Genomic DNA, 15,095 nt, shown 5'->3' with positions numbered 1-15,095 from the left:
AATAACAATAAAAAAGGCTCAAGGCCAGAGAGAGAGGAGGGGGGGGGTAGGAGGAGATGGAGTGTGGGAGAGTGGGAGAGTGGAAGAGAGGCAGGGGAAGATGGACAGACAGAGGGGGGGGGGCAGGTGGAGATGGACAAAAAAAAAAAAAAAATAGGGAAGGGGAGATGGACAGAGACAGGGGAGAAAGGAAATGAGGACGTTTATCCAAGTCCCAAACATATTAGGAACATGTGCTTTCTCTTTCCTTTCTTTTCCATTTAAGCAGACAGAGCCACAGCAAAGCGTCGCTGGATACAGCCAAGTACGTAGTATTTGCCAGTGGGATAATTCCCCTATCGGAGCACAAAAAATAATCCTGTTCATTTAAAAGACTGAGTGAAAAATCGGGCACCAGCTGTCTCATTCTACGTTCCTTGGCAGCATCTTTAAAATATTTCCAAAAAATTTTGGCATGCGAACACATTCACGCTCTTTTTAACACGTGGCTCACCTCTAACTCCCACAAACTCCCCTACATGTAGCTCGCTCACATCTTAGTTCATCGCAGTAAGGTGCTCATACCTACCCATTCCCACTCGCCAATTCTCACTTATTCGTCCAGGCCAATTCATTGTCGTTATCTCATTGTATCTATCTAACCGTCACTGTCTCCTGTGTCATAGCCACAAACTCCTTCGCTCTGGCCTGCTACTATTTCCTCTCGCTGTCACTGTCTCCCACTTACTGCTTGTATCTCATCCATTCCTTCCCTCTGATGCTGTCTCTTCCCACTGTCACTATCTTTCTCTACCTCGTTGTCATTGTCATAGTTTCTGACTCTCATTATCACTGGCTCTCAACAACATCCACTTACTTTTTCTCTTTATTCCTCTCTCACTGTACTGTCTCCTTCACACTTTTTCTTGCACAATTCTGTCACTGTCAGTTATGTTCCACTGCCACTGTAACTCTCTCTGTCTCTCACACTGCCGTATTCTCCTTCGCTCTTTCTATTAGCACAAGCATTGTCTACTATCTTCCAGTATTTATTACTTTTCCGTATCTTTCCCCCTGCCACTGTCTACGTCTGTGTCAGCATAAAAAATGCGAATATGTCCGCAAGCCGAAGTTTTTGGGAAAATGTTAAAAGATACTGAGCAAGATAGGATGAGGCAGCTGGTACCACACTTTTCAGGCGAGTTTTCTAATAGAGAGGAGCAGAGGAGCATATTCGCAATTTTTATGCTCCGACAGGAGCATTTTTCCGCTGGTTCCCTCCCTTCCCTGTTGCTGCAGGGCCCGTCACTCACATGAAAAAACATCCATTGGTCAGTAAAATTTTGATAGTCTGCTCATGTAAAACTCAAAAAACGAGAAGCAGATTTTTATACATGCAAAAAAAGTAAAAAATAAAAAATACAAAAAAATTGCATTTTCTTCGGTATTACAACATGGGGTTTCCAGACACCTTCTGATGATAATGGAGACATTGTACATATTTTGCCGTTCTACGTCACTTGATAAACTATTTTTTCACCTTACACCAGATTTCACGTGCGTATTTTACGTGTACAAGTAGGTTAACATTGAAACTCTGTGTCTCGGAAACGGATAAACATATCAAAAAATTTTCAAAGCTGTTCGAGATCTAAGTCGTAGGAATATACCATAAGAAATACACTCATTTACTGTGCATAGCCGTCTTGGAATCCGGGGCGCGGTTTTGGACCCAAAACCACGCGTTTGGGATGTTTCTCGATAATAAGGTTGATCGAAGACCACATCAAATGCAAAAAGTACCAACCGATTTGCTCCATTCGGCTAAGCTGTACTGTAAGATAGTACACTAAGACGATCGTTCTGCTGGGTACACAAACGATTCCTATCCAGAACTCTTGACCCTCCTTTTCTATCACCAATAGAACCTGAGTCCCAGAAAAATCCAGATTTTATGCGCGGGGTTTCGGAACATATTGGTATGCTTGCTGTTGTATGAGTGCTGGTAGCATACGCCTTCCCTTTAATAGGAATCTTTTTGTCATTCGAGGTCGCTCACTGCACTAATAATTCGTAATTTAGCATTTGTTGTTTCACGACGTATTGTGGTTTCAGTGGTATCTCTGTACATTATCAATCTCCGTCCTCTCGGAGGGGGGGAGGGGGGGTGAAGAGATGCCTGTTCTGTAACGGCTCCTCTCCTTCGAGGAAGGAAAACATCTCATCCTAGTGGAAATGTGTTTGCCAAGGATGCAGCTGTAAATACGGTCTCCGAACACCAGGCGCCAGACCGGCTTTTTTCACTCAGAGAAAACCTTGAGAATGCAGATTTTTTGCAAATTGTTGTCATCTGAGTACCCTACAGCAGTGAAAATATTCTCTGTGTAAAATTAGAACCATACGGCACGAGCATTGCTAAAGAGAGGACATGCTCAACATAGGTGGTCCCATTTGCATCCCAGATTTGTAAATTTGTTGGTGGAGTACCTGACGTGTCGCAATGGAGATGTTTCTCCTCTGTTAATTGGGTCATATTATGTTACACAATGAAGACTGAAGCTTCACTGGTATAGGCAAGCGTATTCAAGTACAGAGATACGGGTCTGTAAACAGGCAGAATATGGCGCTCCGGTTGGCAACGCCTATATAGGGCAACAAGTGTCTGGCGCTGTTGTTAGACGGTTACTGCACCTGCAGTGGCAGGCTATCGAGATTTAAGTGAATGTGAACATGGTGTTATAGTCGGCGCACGAGCGATGGGACACAGCATCTCCGAGGTAGCGATGAAGTGGGGATTTTCCCGTACAACCATTTCACGAGTGTACCGTAAATATCAGGAATCCGGTAAAACTTCAAATCTCCGACATCGCTGCGGCAGGAAAAAGATCCTTTAAGTACGTGATTAAAGACGACTGAAGAGAATCGTTCAACGTGACATAAGTGAAACCCTTCCGCAAATTGCTGCAGATTTCAATGCTGGGCCATCAATAAGTGTCAGCGTGCGAAACATTCAACGAAATATCATCGAATGGGTTTTCGCAGCTGAACGTCCACTCGTGTACCCTTGATGACTGCACGACACGAAGCTTTACACCTCGCCTGGGCCCGTCAACACCGACACTGGACTGTTGATGACTGGAAACATGTTGCCTTGTCTGACGAGTCTCGTTTCAAATTGTATCGAGCGGATGAACGTGTACGGGTGTAGAGACAATCTCATGAATTCACGAATCCATGGATCCTGCATGTCAGCAGGGCACTGTTCAATCTGGTGGAGGCTCTGTAATGGTGTGGGGCGTGTGCAGTTGGAGTGATGTGAGACCCCTGATACGTCTAGATACGACTTTTGACAGGTGACATATATATAAGCATCCTGTCTGATCACCTGCATCCACGGACTTGGGCAATTCCATTACGACAATGCGACACCCACATGTCCGGAATTGCTACAGAGTGGCTCCATCTTCTGAGTTTAAGCACTTCCGTTGGCCACCAAACTCCCCAGACATGAACATTGTTGAGCACATCTGGGATGCCTTGCAACGTGCTGTTCAAAAGACATCTCCACAGCCTCGTACTCTTATGAATTTATGGACAGCCCTGCAGGATTCATGGTGTCAGTTTCCTCCAGCACTACGTCAGATATTAGTCGAGTCCATGCCACTACTTGTTGCGACTCTTCTGCGTGCTCACGTGGGCCTTACACAATGTTAGGCAGGTATACAAGTTTGTTTGGCTCTTCAGTGTATAATATATACGTGGTTTTTAGTTAATCATTTTTATGTATTTTCCATCACCTAGGTAAGTAACATAGGACGTACGTTTTTACGTAATATGTTTTGAAACCTATTGTCTAGGATTCATAGACTTGTTTGTTACTATTTGTAAAAGTACTTATTATGTTGTTGTGACATCGTTCCCTGCCGGCGTTCGACATTTTCAGCAATGTCTGCTGAACTGCACTTTTGGGAAATCAATGGCATCTAATTAACTCTGACTAATTAGCTATTATCTATTAACTAAACACTGATTGGAAAGAAGGCGCCTCAGGTGGTTTGTGGTTGCATTGCGGCAATACGTTTGCCACTGCTGTTATCCGCGGCTTATCTTCGGCTCTGAATGCTGCCAATAGGGATGAAAAAAACCGACCAGTTAAAACCGATACCGGTGTTTTAGATCGGAATAAATCGGTATTTTTGGGTATTTGTTGTTCTCGATTATAACAAGTTTATTGCATTTTTTACTAATAACTGGGTAAAAATCCGGCATATACATTTGCCATACCTGCAGTGCCAGAATGTTTGGTTTATAAATACGTAAAACTTTTTTAACACTTTCAACACTGCCCTCTTTACACCCGGCACTTGGCTGTGAACTGGCATATGTAATGAATGTTTGAAATTACACTCCTGGAAATTGAAATAAGAACACCGTGAATTTATTGTCCCAGGAAGGGGAAACTTTATTGACACATTCCTGGGGTCAGATACATCACATGATCACACTGACAGAACCACAGGCACATAGACACAGGCAACAGAGCATGCACAATGTCGGCACTAGTACAGTGTATATCCACCTTTCGCAGCAATGCAGGCTGCTATTCTCCCATGGAGACGATCGTAGAGATGCTGGATGTAGTCCTGTGGAACGGCTTGCCATGCCATTTCCACCTGGCGCCTCAGTTGGACCAGCGTTCGTGCTGGACGTGCAGACCGCGTGAGACGACGCTTCATCCAGTCCCAAACATGCTCAATGGGGGACAGATCCGGAGATCTTGCTGGCCAGGGTAGTTGACTTATACCTTCTAGAGCACGTTGGGTGGCACGGGATACATGCGGACGTGCATTGTCCTGTTGGAACAGCAAGTTCCCTTGCCGGTCTAGGAATGGTAGAACGATGGGTTCGATGACGGTTTGGATGTACCGTGCACTATTCAGTGTCCCCTCGACGATCACCAGTGGTGTACGGCCAGTGTAGGAGATCGCTCCCCACACCATGATGCCGGGTGTTGGCCCTGTGTGCCTCGGTCGTATGCAGTCCTGATTGTGGCGCTCACCTGCACGGCGCCAAACACGCATACGACCATCATTGGCACCAAGGCAGAAGCGACTCTCATCGCTGAAGACGACACGTCTCCATTCGTCCCTCCATTCACGCCTGTCGCGACACCACTGGAGGCGGGCTGCACGATGTTGGGGCGTGAGCGGAAGACGGCCTAACGGTGTGCGGGACCGTAGCCCAGCTTCATGGAGACGGTTGCGAATGGTCCTCGCCGATACCCCAGGAGCAACAGTGTCCCTAATTTGCTGGGAAGTGGCGGTGCGGTCCCCTACGGCACTGCGTAGGATCCTACGGTCTTGGCGTGCATCCGTGCATCGCTGCGGTCCGGTCTCCGGTCGACGGGCACGTGCACCTTCCGCCGACCACTGGCGGCAACATCGATGTACTGTGGAGACTAGAGATGGGCAAAACTGTTCTTTTCAGAGATTGGATCAGAACTGTTCACTCCCTGAAATGAATTAGCTCTTTTTCATGACTCACCACTCATTTACAATAGAAAATAAATGGAAGGCACATTGCCCTTTAAACTTGGTTTATTCCAGTACTATACCTGTATTTTGATCTTATTTGATCCTATTTTGAAGTAACACAGATAATGAGTAAGCATTTTGTATTGTTTATTGAAATTTCCACGATATGACAAAGTTTTTGATTATTGATTTATTTTGCACTATCGTGGTTTTTTGGGTGATCGGAAAATGTTGTAACTTGAGATTTACATTAACAATATATTTGGCTATAATGTATTAAAATTTCATTAACCTCATACAAATACATCGCAAGCCATATATTTTTAAAGTGAACGTTTTCTTCCGAAGACGCCTAAAATCGCAAAATCCGTAGCAGAATAAGAAAAAAATATATAAATTTGACTGTAAAACGAAAGTGCTGCATATAGCCTTACGCAGAATAAAACAAGGAAAATATTGGTGTATCACATTTTGCGATACGTTTATCGGTTCGCTCGTAATTAAAGCGTAAATTCGAATGTCCATAATAAAAATCCTATGGTAAGAGGAGTCATCAGCAACCTAATCTAATCAGTTTAAACAAATAAAAATAAAATAAAACGATTGATGTATACATAACATAATAATGTAATATACATAGCGGTATTACTACGAAGAACAATATCCAGTGGGGCGAACTCCGATGCAGAGGCGCTGAGTCAAGCAGGTCGAGCCGCGAGCTGTATTGCTGCATGAGCTGAGACCGCAGAGACCAGAGTGACACCTGAGTCGCTTTGCTCAACGCTCTGGCTAGAGTCGAGACGGTGGGGTGAGCGTTGAGCGGGTGAGTTCCGAGGGTGGGGGGAGCTCACCCGCTCCGAGACAAATCGTCCGTTCCCTTGCGAGCAGGTTTTTGCAAGTAGTTCCTATGTTATCCGCTAGGTGGCTCTCTGCCCTGTTGCTCGCATCAACTGCCCAGAGGGCAGGACGTGCGACTGAAACGATCGCCGACAGAGTGCGATGCGAAGTTAAGCTGCGCCAGACACTGCACGCGGCAGACGACGCACAGATACGGCACGGCATATGTGAAACACAAAATCCAATGGGGCACTGCACAATGCAGGCAGCCAAGGTAGAAGCAGGGCAGAGGCCGGCGCTGGCTGTGTTGTGTGGCGTGCAGTGTGCTCTGAGCAGCAGAGGCGCTGCTGATATGCTCCGTCTCTCTCTCTCTCTCTCTCTCTCTCTCTCTCTCTCTCTCTCTCTGCCGTGGGAAACGTTTGGAGCTACCGTTCTTTTTTTCTGAATCACTGATTGTTCACTCCTTTGAAAGATTGAACTCTATGAATTAGTTCAAGAGCGGATCCCCCATCTCTAGTGGAGACCTCACGCCCCACGTGTTGAGCAATTCGGCGGTACGTCCACCCGGCCTCCCGCATGCCCACTATACGCCCTCGCTCAAAGTCCGTCAACTGCACATACGGTTCACGTCCACGCTGTCGCGGCATGCTACCAGTGTTAAAGACTGCGATGGAGCTCCGTATGCCACGGCAAACTGGCTGACACTGACGGCGGCGATGCACAAATGCTGCGCAGCTAGCGCCATTCGACGGCCAACACCGCGGTTCCTGGTGTGTCCGCTGTGCCGTGCACGTGATCATTGCTTGTACAGCCCTCTCGCAGTGTCCGGAGCAAGTATGGTGGGTCTGACACACTGGTGTCAATGTGTTCTTTTTTCCATTTCCAGGAGTGTAGATTGCAAAGAACAGGAAAATGATAGGAATATGGTTCTTGCATCATTTAAAAGGAAAAAGTAAGAGCTTTACATGATAGTGAGTTTATTTTACAATATAAAATACAAATGGGTGTTATAATTAAAAAAGAAAACAAAAATATCGTGGATAAAAAAGTTTTACATGATCTCTCTCTTGAGTAATGCCATTATTACTGTATCTAAATTTAAAACAAAATATCACTTGACTGTGTAACTGCCGTTACCTGTAAATTAGAGTATTTTAATAGTTCAGATGTAGTTAGCCTTCGTGTGAAAATCCTGGAAACACTGTGCGGCCGGCCGCGGTGGTCTCGCGGTTCTAGGCGCGCAGTCCGGAACCGTGGGACTGCTACGGTCGCAGGTTCGAATCCTGCCTCGGGCATGGATGTGTGTGATGTCCTTAGGTTAGTTAGGTTTAAGTAGTTCTAAGTTCTAGGGGACTGATAACCACAGCAGTTGAGTCCCATAGTGCTCAGAGCCATTTCAACACTGTGCGACGCAAAGGCCAACGCCACAGTCCTTGCACCACCATCTACTTCCTTCCTGATGCGCTTACCCGTCTCTTTCTTCCCCCCGTCTGAACATACTTTGCAATACCTAATAGTATTCACCTTGTTTGCAGTGGGTGGGACCTTCTCTGGAAAGTGCCTTGCAAATGTCCTCTCAATCTGTGAGGATGAAGCGGCTTATTGCTGAAAAATATTTCCGCCCTTCTCAGCCAATTTCTTCCCCACTCTGTGAATAAAGTCTACTAGGAATACATTCTACCTAGTGTTCTCTTTATATAAAATAAAACTGTTGACAGTTGACACTATAAACAAGTGGAAAAACAGCTTTTACCACCACTCAAACGGGCTCTTCACTTTATGAACAATTGAGACACATACATACCTGAATCGTCACTTGTACTTTCGTCTGGAGAGTACGAATCCTCTTTGTCAGAATCATCAACTTCAGATCCTTCATCTCCATAACGAATATCTAAGATCTCTGCCTCCGTCAACTTGCTGCACGATATTTTCACGATCGTAAACACCTGTGAATGAACTGCAGGTAACTTCGACTTTGCAGTGCTCACAGCCGCTCCCAGGATGAGATAGCCGATAATTACTTGCCTCTTGCGGAAGAAGAACGAGATACGTCCACATTAGTTGACGAAACTGCTACGGAGAAGCGCTAAACGCGCTCACGGAGCCGAATAAAGGCTCGCCCGAACGGTATACGGGCGCCGTCGCCAACGTCAGGGCGGCCGCGCCCGTATGGCGTACGGGCACCGTGCTGTAAGTGTTAAAAACGTGTAATGTTTATTTGAAAGATTTCCATTGCTTTGAAATATTGAATATTTTAGCAATTGGGGAAAGTGATCAACACTGTTTTAATAACAACAGCTACAGTTTGAAACGAGCAACAAACACAAGTCACAAGAATCGCTACAGCGTAGCATATGTAGTGTACCTGCTGCCGTGTGGCGTGGCCTATTAGACGGTACAAGAGTACATGCAGTGTGCAGCATTTGCCCGCAACTGGACGATACTGTATTTTCTCGCTATCGTCCTCAGACGTCAGTTGTACTGCAGTTGTAATGGCTCAAATGGCTCTGAGCACTATGGGACTTAACATCTGTGGTCATCAGTCCCCTAGAACTTACAACTACTTAAACCTAACTAACCTAAGGACATCACACACATCCATGCCCGAGGCAGGATTCGAACCTGCGACCGTAGCAGTCGCGCGGTTCCGGACTGAGCGCCTAGAACCGCGAGACGCAGTTGTAATGGAGAAGTTGTACTTCCATGCCTAATTTGGAAGTATTTTACGAAGTGCGGTAACAGTAAAGTGCAATGCTTCATTTGGTTTAAAAGGCCAAAACAAGGAGGAGGCACAACAAACTTGAGACATCATTTAAGGAGAAAACATTCACAATATAACCTTGCAAGAATAGATAAATTTGGTTGATACACAATTTTGTTGTCACGCTGTGAGCTTGGGATGATTACTGAGCCCTTAATTTTTGGTTGCTTCAGGTTGATAAATTGATACCATTCAAAAGCGACTACCGGGGGCAGTCATCAGCTTGCGATCTTACGCTCTCGCTGACGCTACGCCCGTCTCCTTCACCTTCGCAATGCTTCCTGGAGATTCCTACCGCAGCCTCAACACCATATCGATCGATCGATCGTGATCCACTTGTAAGAGGTCCATGATTAAGGAATTTGTTGCTAGTGCGCTCGAGCAGATGTAATTTCCATGGATTGCTCGCGCTACCTGCGATATGTAAGCTATAAGAGAGTCTCAGACCAGAGAGCAGTGTTGTATGCAGTAGGATCTGTGCAGCAGTTGTAGTAGTAGTAGTAGCTAGCAGTCGTGTGTATCGAGTTGGCTGGGCCGGTCGTGGGGAGTGATGGCGGAGTCTGAGCGTTGTAGTATAAGGTAAAAGCAGCCTCGCGCATGTGTAGTATTGTTATATCAAGTCCCATGTAAATGATTTTAAAAAAGAAATCGTTTAATAATAATCTTTCTTATAAAAATTAAAAAAAAAGAAAAAATCAAAATTCTTACCTCAATTAAGTCGCCGGATAACGCATATATATCTGTTCTTATAATAAATTTTTCTGGCACAGCTTAGTGCAATGCTGGCCGATAGATTTGTCATGTATAAAAGGAAACAACTGATTTTTCTTTACAATAATCGGGATGACCATGGATTGGAGAAATTAGTAAATTCTTTAAATTGAGATGAATGATTGTCAAAAGTTAATTTTTATAAAAAAGATTATTATTAAGAGATTTTTTAAACATTTACATGGGACTTGATATAACAATACTACACATGCGCGGGGCTGCTTTTACCTTATATTATATCGCTCAGGCTCCGCCATCGCTCCCCACGACCGGCCAGCCGACTTCATACACACGACTGCTAGCTACTAGTACTACAACTGCTACACAGTTCCTACTGCATACAACACTGCTCTCTGGTCTGAGACTCTCTTATAGTTTACATATCGCAGGCAGCGCGAGCAATCCATCGAAATTACATCTGCTCGAGTGCGCTAGAAACAAATTCCTTAATCATGGACCTCTTACACACTCCTTCACCTTCATTACAATTTTTGCTGGAAGTCTAACGTTTATTGCAGGAAGATATTTCAGAAACCTGTTATTTCGGGCAGTTTTAACAGTCAGGTTCTACTGGAGACGGAAAGAATCAGTGAAACCGAAAACCGGTTCTTTCTGTGACAACCGCCAACCCTAACTGACAGCGGTTGCTTCATCAGTTGCGGCTGCCCCTGTGGATGCGCAACCCGCCGCGCGCGACGAGCTGTCTGCGTGTTAGATCTCCCTCCTCATGTGCGCTAGCCTCCCCTCCGTATGTACAAGTATACAAACGGTATTCCCTGTGCATGGTTGTTACATCTAACTTCAGCACGATACTTCGCAGAAGCTTGCTGCTCCAAGATCCGCCTCTATAGCTGCAAGATCAGTGCTGCTGCCAGACGGAGGTCTCTAGAGCGAACCCTCCCCCTCCCCCCCCCCCCCAGTCAGAAAAGACGTTTTCAGCGGAGGGAGAAATTTTACAGAGCCCTCGCAATTTCTTGCGGACAAATGACAGTCTACATGAAAGACAATTAATGCCTTAATTACCGAATTACCGAAGCTGGCATTATCGGGTGGAAGAGCAGCGTGCCAGCTTTATTACTGTGTAGTAATCGTGTTTAATTTTATGTATTACCTTTGTTACACGAAGCAGGTCGACAGTGTTGTAGAGAATATTTTGCCCATCAGTTTTTTTAAATGTTTGTTACTATGTCACACTGCAGGAAACTGCATCATGGACTGGGGACATCAGCTGGTTAATTAATTGTCAATATCAATGAAAGTCTCCAACAGTCGTTTAACTAAGATGTTATCTTATTTTATTTTGACGACATTTAGTTTCGGTGCTTCACTATGTCATCTTCAGGCCCCATATGCATCTCTGAAAATAAACGATAATGCCATACAGTGCCACATATCCCAGGATTTCGTGAATTCAAACCGTTTCACAAGTGCTTCGTTCGAAGACTTGGCAGAACTTCTACCAACTCACGAAATCCAGGGATATATGGCACTGTATGGCATCATCCTTTATTTTCAGAGACACAAATGGAGCCAGAAGATGACATTGCGGAATACCTGAACTGACTGTCGTCATAACAAAATAAAATAAAATAAAATAACATCTTAATTACACGGCTGTTGGAGAATTTCATTGATACTGACAATTACTCCACAACAGCGTACTGACACCACATCCTAGCGCATCCAGTTGTTAATGTTTTGTGATCTTCAGTCTGAAGGGTGGTCTGACGCAGCTTATCATACTGTTCTATCCTGTGCAAGTCTCTTGATCTCTGTATCACTACTGCACCCTACATTTGACTCAGTTATCATACTGACAATTCTTTGATATGCCAGGATGTATCCTATCAATCGATCCCTTCTTTTACTCAAGTTCTGTCTTTATTTCTTTTCTCTATGTAATGATACAGTTCTGCTTCACGAGTTCTTCGATCTACCAGTCTAATCTTCAGCATTCTTCTGTAGCAACACATTTCAAAAACTTATATTCTGTTCACAAGTATTCTGTTTATCGTCCGCACTTCACTTCCGCACAAGGCTCTACTATAAACAAATACACGGAGAAATCTCCGGACTTAAACTTATGTTCCTTAAGTGTGTCATTTGCTAATATAATTCCCTCAGAAATGACTGATTTAATTCGATTGCACTACATTGGCCTTGTTTTCTATTGTTGACATCAGTCTTACAATATCTTTTGACAACACTGTCCAGTCTGCTCAACTGGTCTCTCCTTCAGGAGCACCGCATCTGCACCGTCCGTCCATAAAGTTCCGAACGAGATTGTATTTCTGGCGCATAAGTGACTTCAACGCAGTAATTACGGTGGGAGTTTAAACTAACGACTATAAACATCAGCTGTGCATTCGACAAGTCAGTTTTAAGAAGGCGGTGATAAATAGTGGACGTGCGATAGTAGTGTCAACGTGGTTGTCTCACAAGTCGCAATGGAATAACGTCCCTAAATCAAGTGTTCTATAGCCGGCCGAAGTGGCCGTGCGGTTAAAGGCGCTGCAGTCCGGAACCGCAAGACCGCTACGGTCGCAGGTTCGAATCCTGCCTCGGGCATGGATGTTTGTGATGTCCGTAGGTTAGTTAGGTTTAACTAGTTCTAAGTTCTAGGGGACTAATGACCTCAGCAGTTGAGTCCCATAGTGCTCAGAGCCATTTGAACCAAGTGTTCTATACTTACTCCCAAATGTTTTGAAGAAGAGAAGATAGTGTGCAACGTGCGTCCCGCACGCCTTGCAAAACACGGACATCTCTTTTCTGGAAAAATCATAACAGCTGACGAGACTTAGTGTCATCAGTACGAACTTACCACAATACGGAAAAGTGCAAGAATTCACATGAAGGGTCAACGCTTTGACAACATAACTGACATTCAAGCCAATGTGCGCACGAGTTGAACAACATCCCAAAGAAGGACGATTCGGATAGTTTCATACGGTTGTATGAACGTTTTTTGTGTTCTACTCTGTTGAAGGGAGACTGCGTGGAACAACTGAATCACTAACAACACCATCGTAACTTTTCTCTATTTTTTATTAATCCACTCTGAAAACTTTTTGGACTGACAGGGTACATCATAGTACTCCCTACACCTATCCCTACAGCACAGTCAACAACTATCGGCCATTTCAGCCTGCCTTCGAATTTAGTGCTGTATGCAGTACTTGGTCCAAACATGTGATACCTTTATAGCGCTGGCAACAGCTTTGATTTCGAGCGTCTGTTCATCTCAAAACTTACAATTAACAACTTATTTCGTTCTTGGCCGGTTTTCTTTGTGATCATTCTGTGTTGACTTTCTACAATGAATAACACATGCTTTCAAGATTTTTAAGTTATTATAAAGTTGACGAGATTCGCTGCGTTAATAGAAACCAAGAACAATGAGTTTGTTGGAAACCTGAAACAGTTTATGAGTGCAAAGAAACTGTATCGGTATCGGAATAAATGGAGAAAGAATACGATGCTTAGGTAAGAAGGTGACATAGCTGTTATAACTCAAGATGAAAGTGATCTTCAAAGAATCTTAGAAGTACAGTACTGAAGCATGAATACAAAATGGAAATTAACTCGAAAAAGACAGAAATACAAATGTGCTCCAAGGAATTACAAAAAAAAGTATGCGTTAAAATTAGAGGAAATAAAACAAAACGATCAAGATTATGCAAATATTTTCGAAGTAAGGTAACCGCAGACGAAATAGGCAAAGAAGACACAAAACAAATAATCAGAAAAGCCAAACCGATCTTCATGAATAAAACAAAAACACTTCGTTCAAACAACATAAATAATGAAGCGAGTAAAAAAGCGGTTAAGAGCTGCATTTGGAGAGTGGCGTTTCATGGCTGTGAAAGATAGAAAATAGGTAAGAATGAAATGAAACCTCTCCCAGCACTGCTTTTGGTCAATAGTTGGTCAAAATAACTTGCCTTTTCTTGATTCTTGGTGTGCGTATAAAAATCGTACTCCTTTAGTTCAAACTTTCCCTCCCGAAATGTGTGTGAGATTGCAGTTCATATCCCCTGGAACCGCTGGACAAATTCGGCCTCTGGACGTTTGTTTTTCCTGTGCCTATAAAACATATTATCGCACTATCTGCAGCTACACCTTAAAGGACAGCCAGTTGCACTATAAGGTCCACGACAGACTATTTCGCATTCGTTTGCATACCATCACATTCCATCCCGTTACACCAATATGATTATGTATGGGTTATTTAAGAGTGGATACCTAGCTGAACGTCCAGCATGTTTCGTAACACCCAAGCAGTTCGCCTTCGATCTTGATGGTGCGAACCTGTGTAATCACTGTGGCGTGCCGTTTCTCATTCGGTGTTCACGGTGCAAGTTAATGATTTGTTTTGAACACTTCTTGAATGTCGACGATGTCCATTTTGTCAAGTTTCATACATAAAACCTAAAGAAGGTTTATCTCTGCACCTCCTTAACACTCATTTTCTGTCGCCCTCCTGATGTACGTGGTGAGTCATTAACAGCTAACATTTTTCCTGTCATAATTGTTAACACAAAACTTTGAAATGTGCCTTACTGCAGACTGAACTTGCGGCCTTGCACTCAAGCGATTCCTTGAAAGAGGGGAGACGAAAGTGTGATAGGACCGATCTTCTTCTCTGTATAGTTAAACGATGTGACGGACAGGATGAGCAGTGATTGACGGATTTCAAGTGCTGAAGCTCTGTTTTACAGGAAGGCTTTACAGGAGAGCGTCGTTGTCGAGCGACTGTAGGAGGATATACGTAGGATGACAGACGTAATTTGTACAGAGCGTGGTTGGGTTGGGTTATTTGGGGGAGGAGACCAAACTGCGAGGTCATCCGTCTCATCGGATTAGGGGGGAAGAATGAGGAAGGAAGTCGGCCGTGCCATTTCGAAGGAACCATCCCGGCATTTGCCTGAAGCGATTTAGGGAAATCGCGAGAAACCTAAATCAGGATGGCCGGACGGGGATTGAACCGTCGTCCTCCCAAATGCGAGTCCAACAGCGTGGTGGCGCAATGGTTAGCACAGTGTACTCGCTTTCGGGAGGACGACGGTTCAAACCCGCGTCCGGTCATTCTGATTTAGGTTTCCCGTGATAAATTGCTTCAGGCAGATGCCGGGATGGTTCCTTTCAAATGGCTCGGCCGACTTCCTTCCCTAATACAGTGGGACAGATGACCTCGCTGTTTGGCCCCTTTC

This window comes from Schistocerca nitens, chromosome 6 (assembly GCF_023898315.1).
Source record: "Schistocerca nitens isolate TAMUIC-IGC-003100 chromosome 6, iqSchNite1.1, whole genome shotgun sequence".
In the NCBI taxonomy this organism is placed as follows: Eukaryota; Metazoa; Arthropoda; class Insecta; order Orthoptera; family Acrididae; genus Schistocerca; species Schistocerca nitens.
This window is presented reverse-complemented; position numbering follows the sequence as displayed.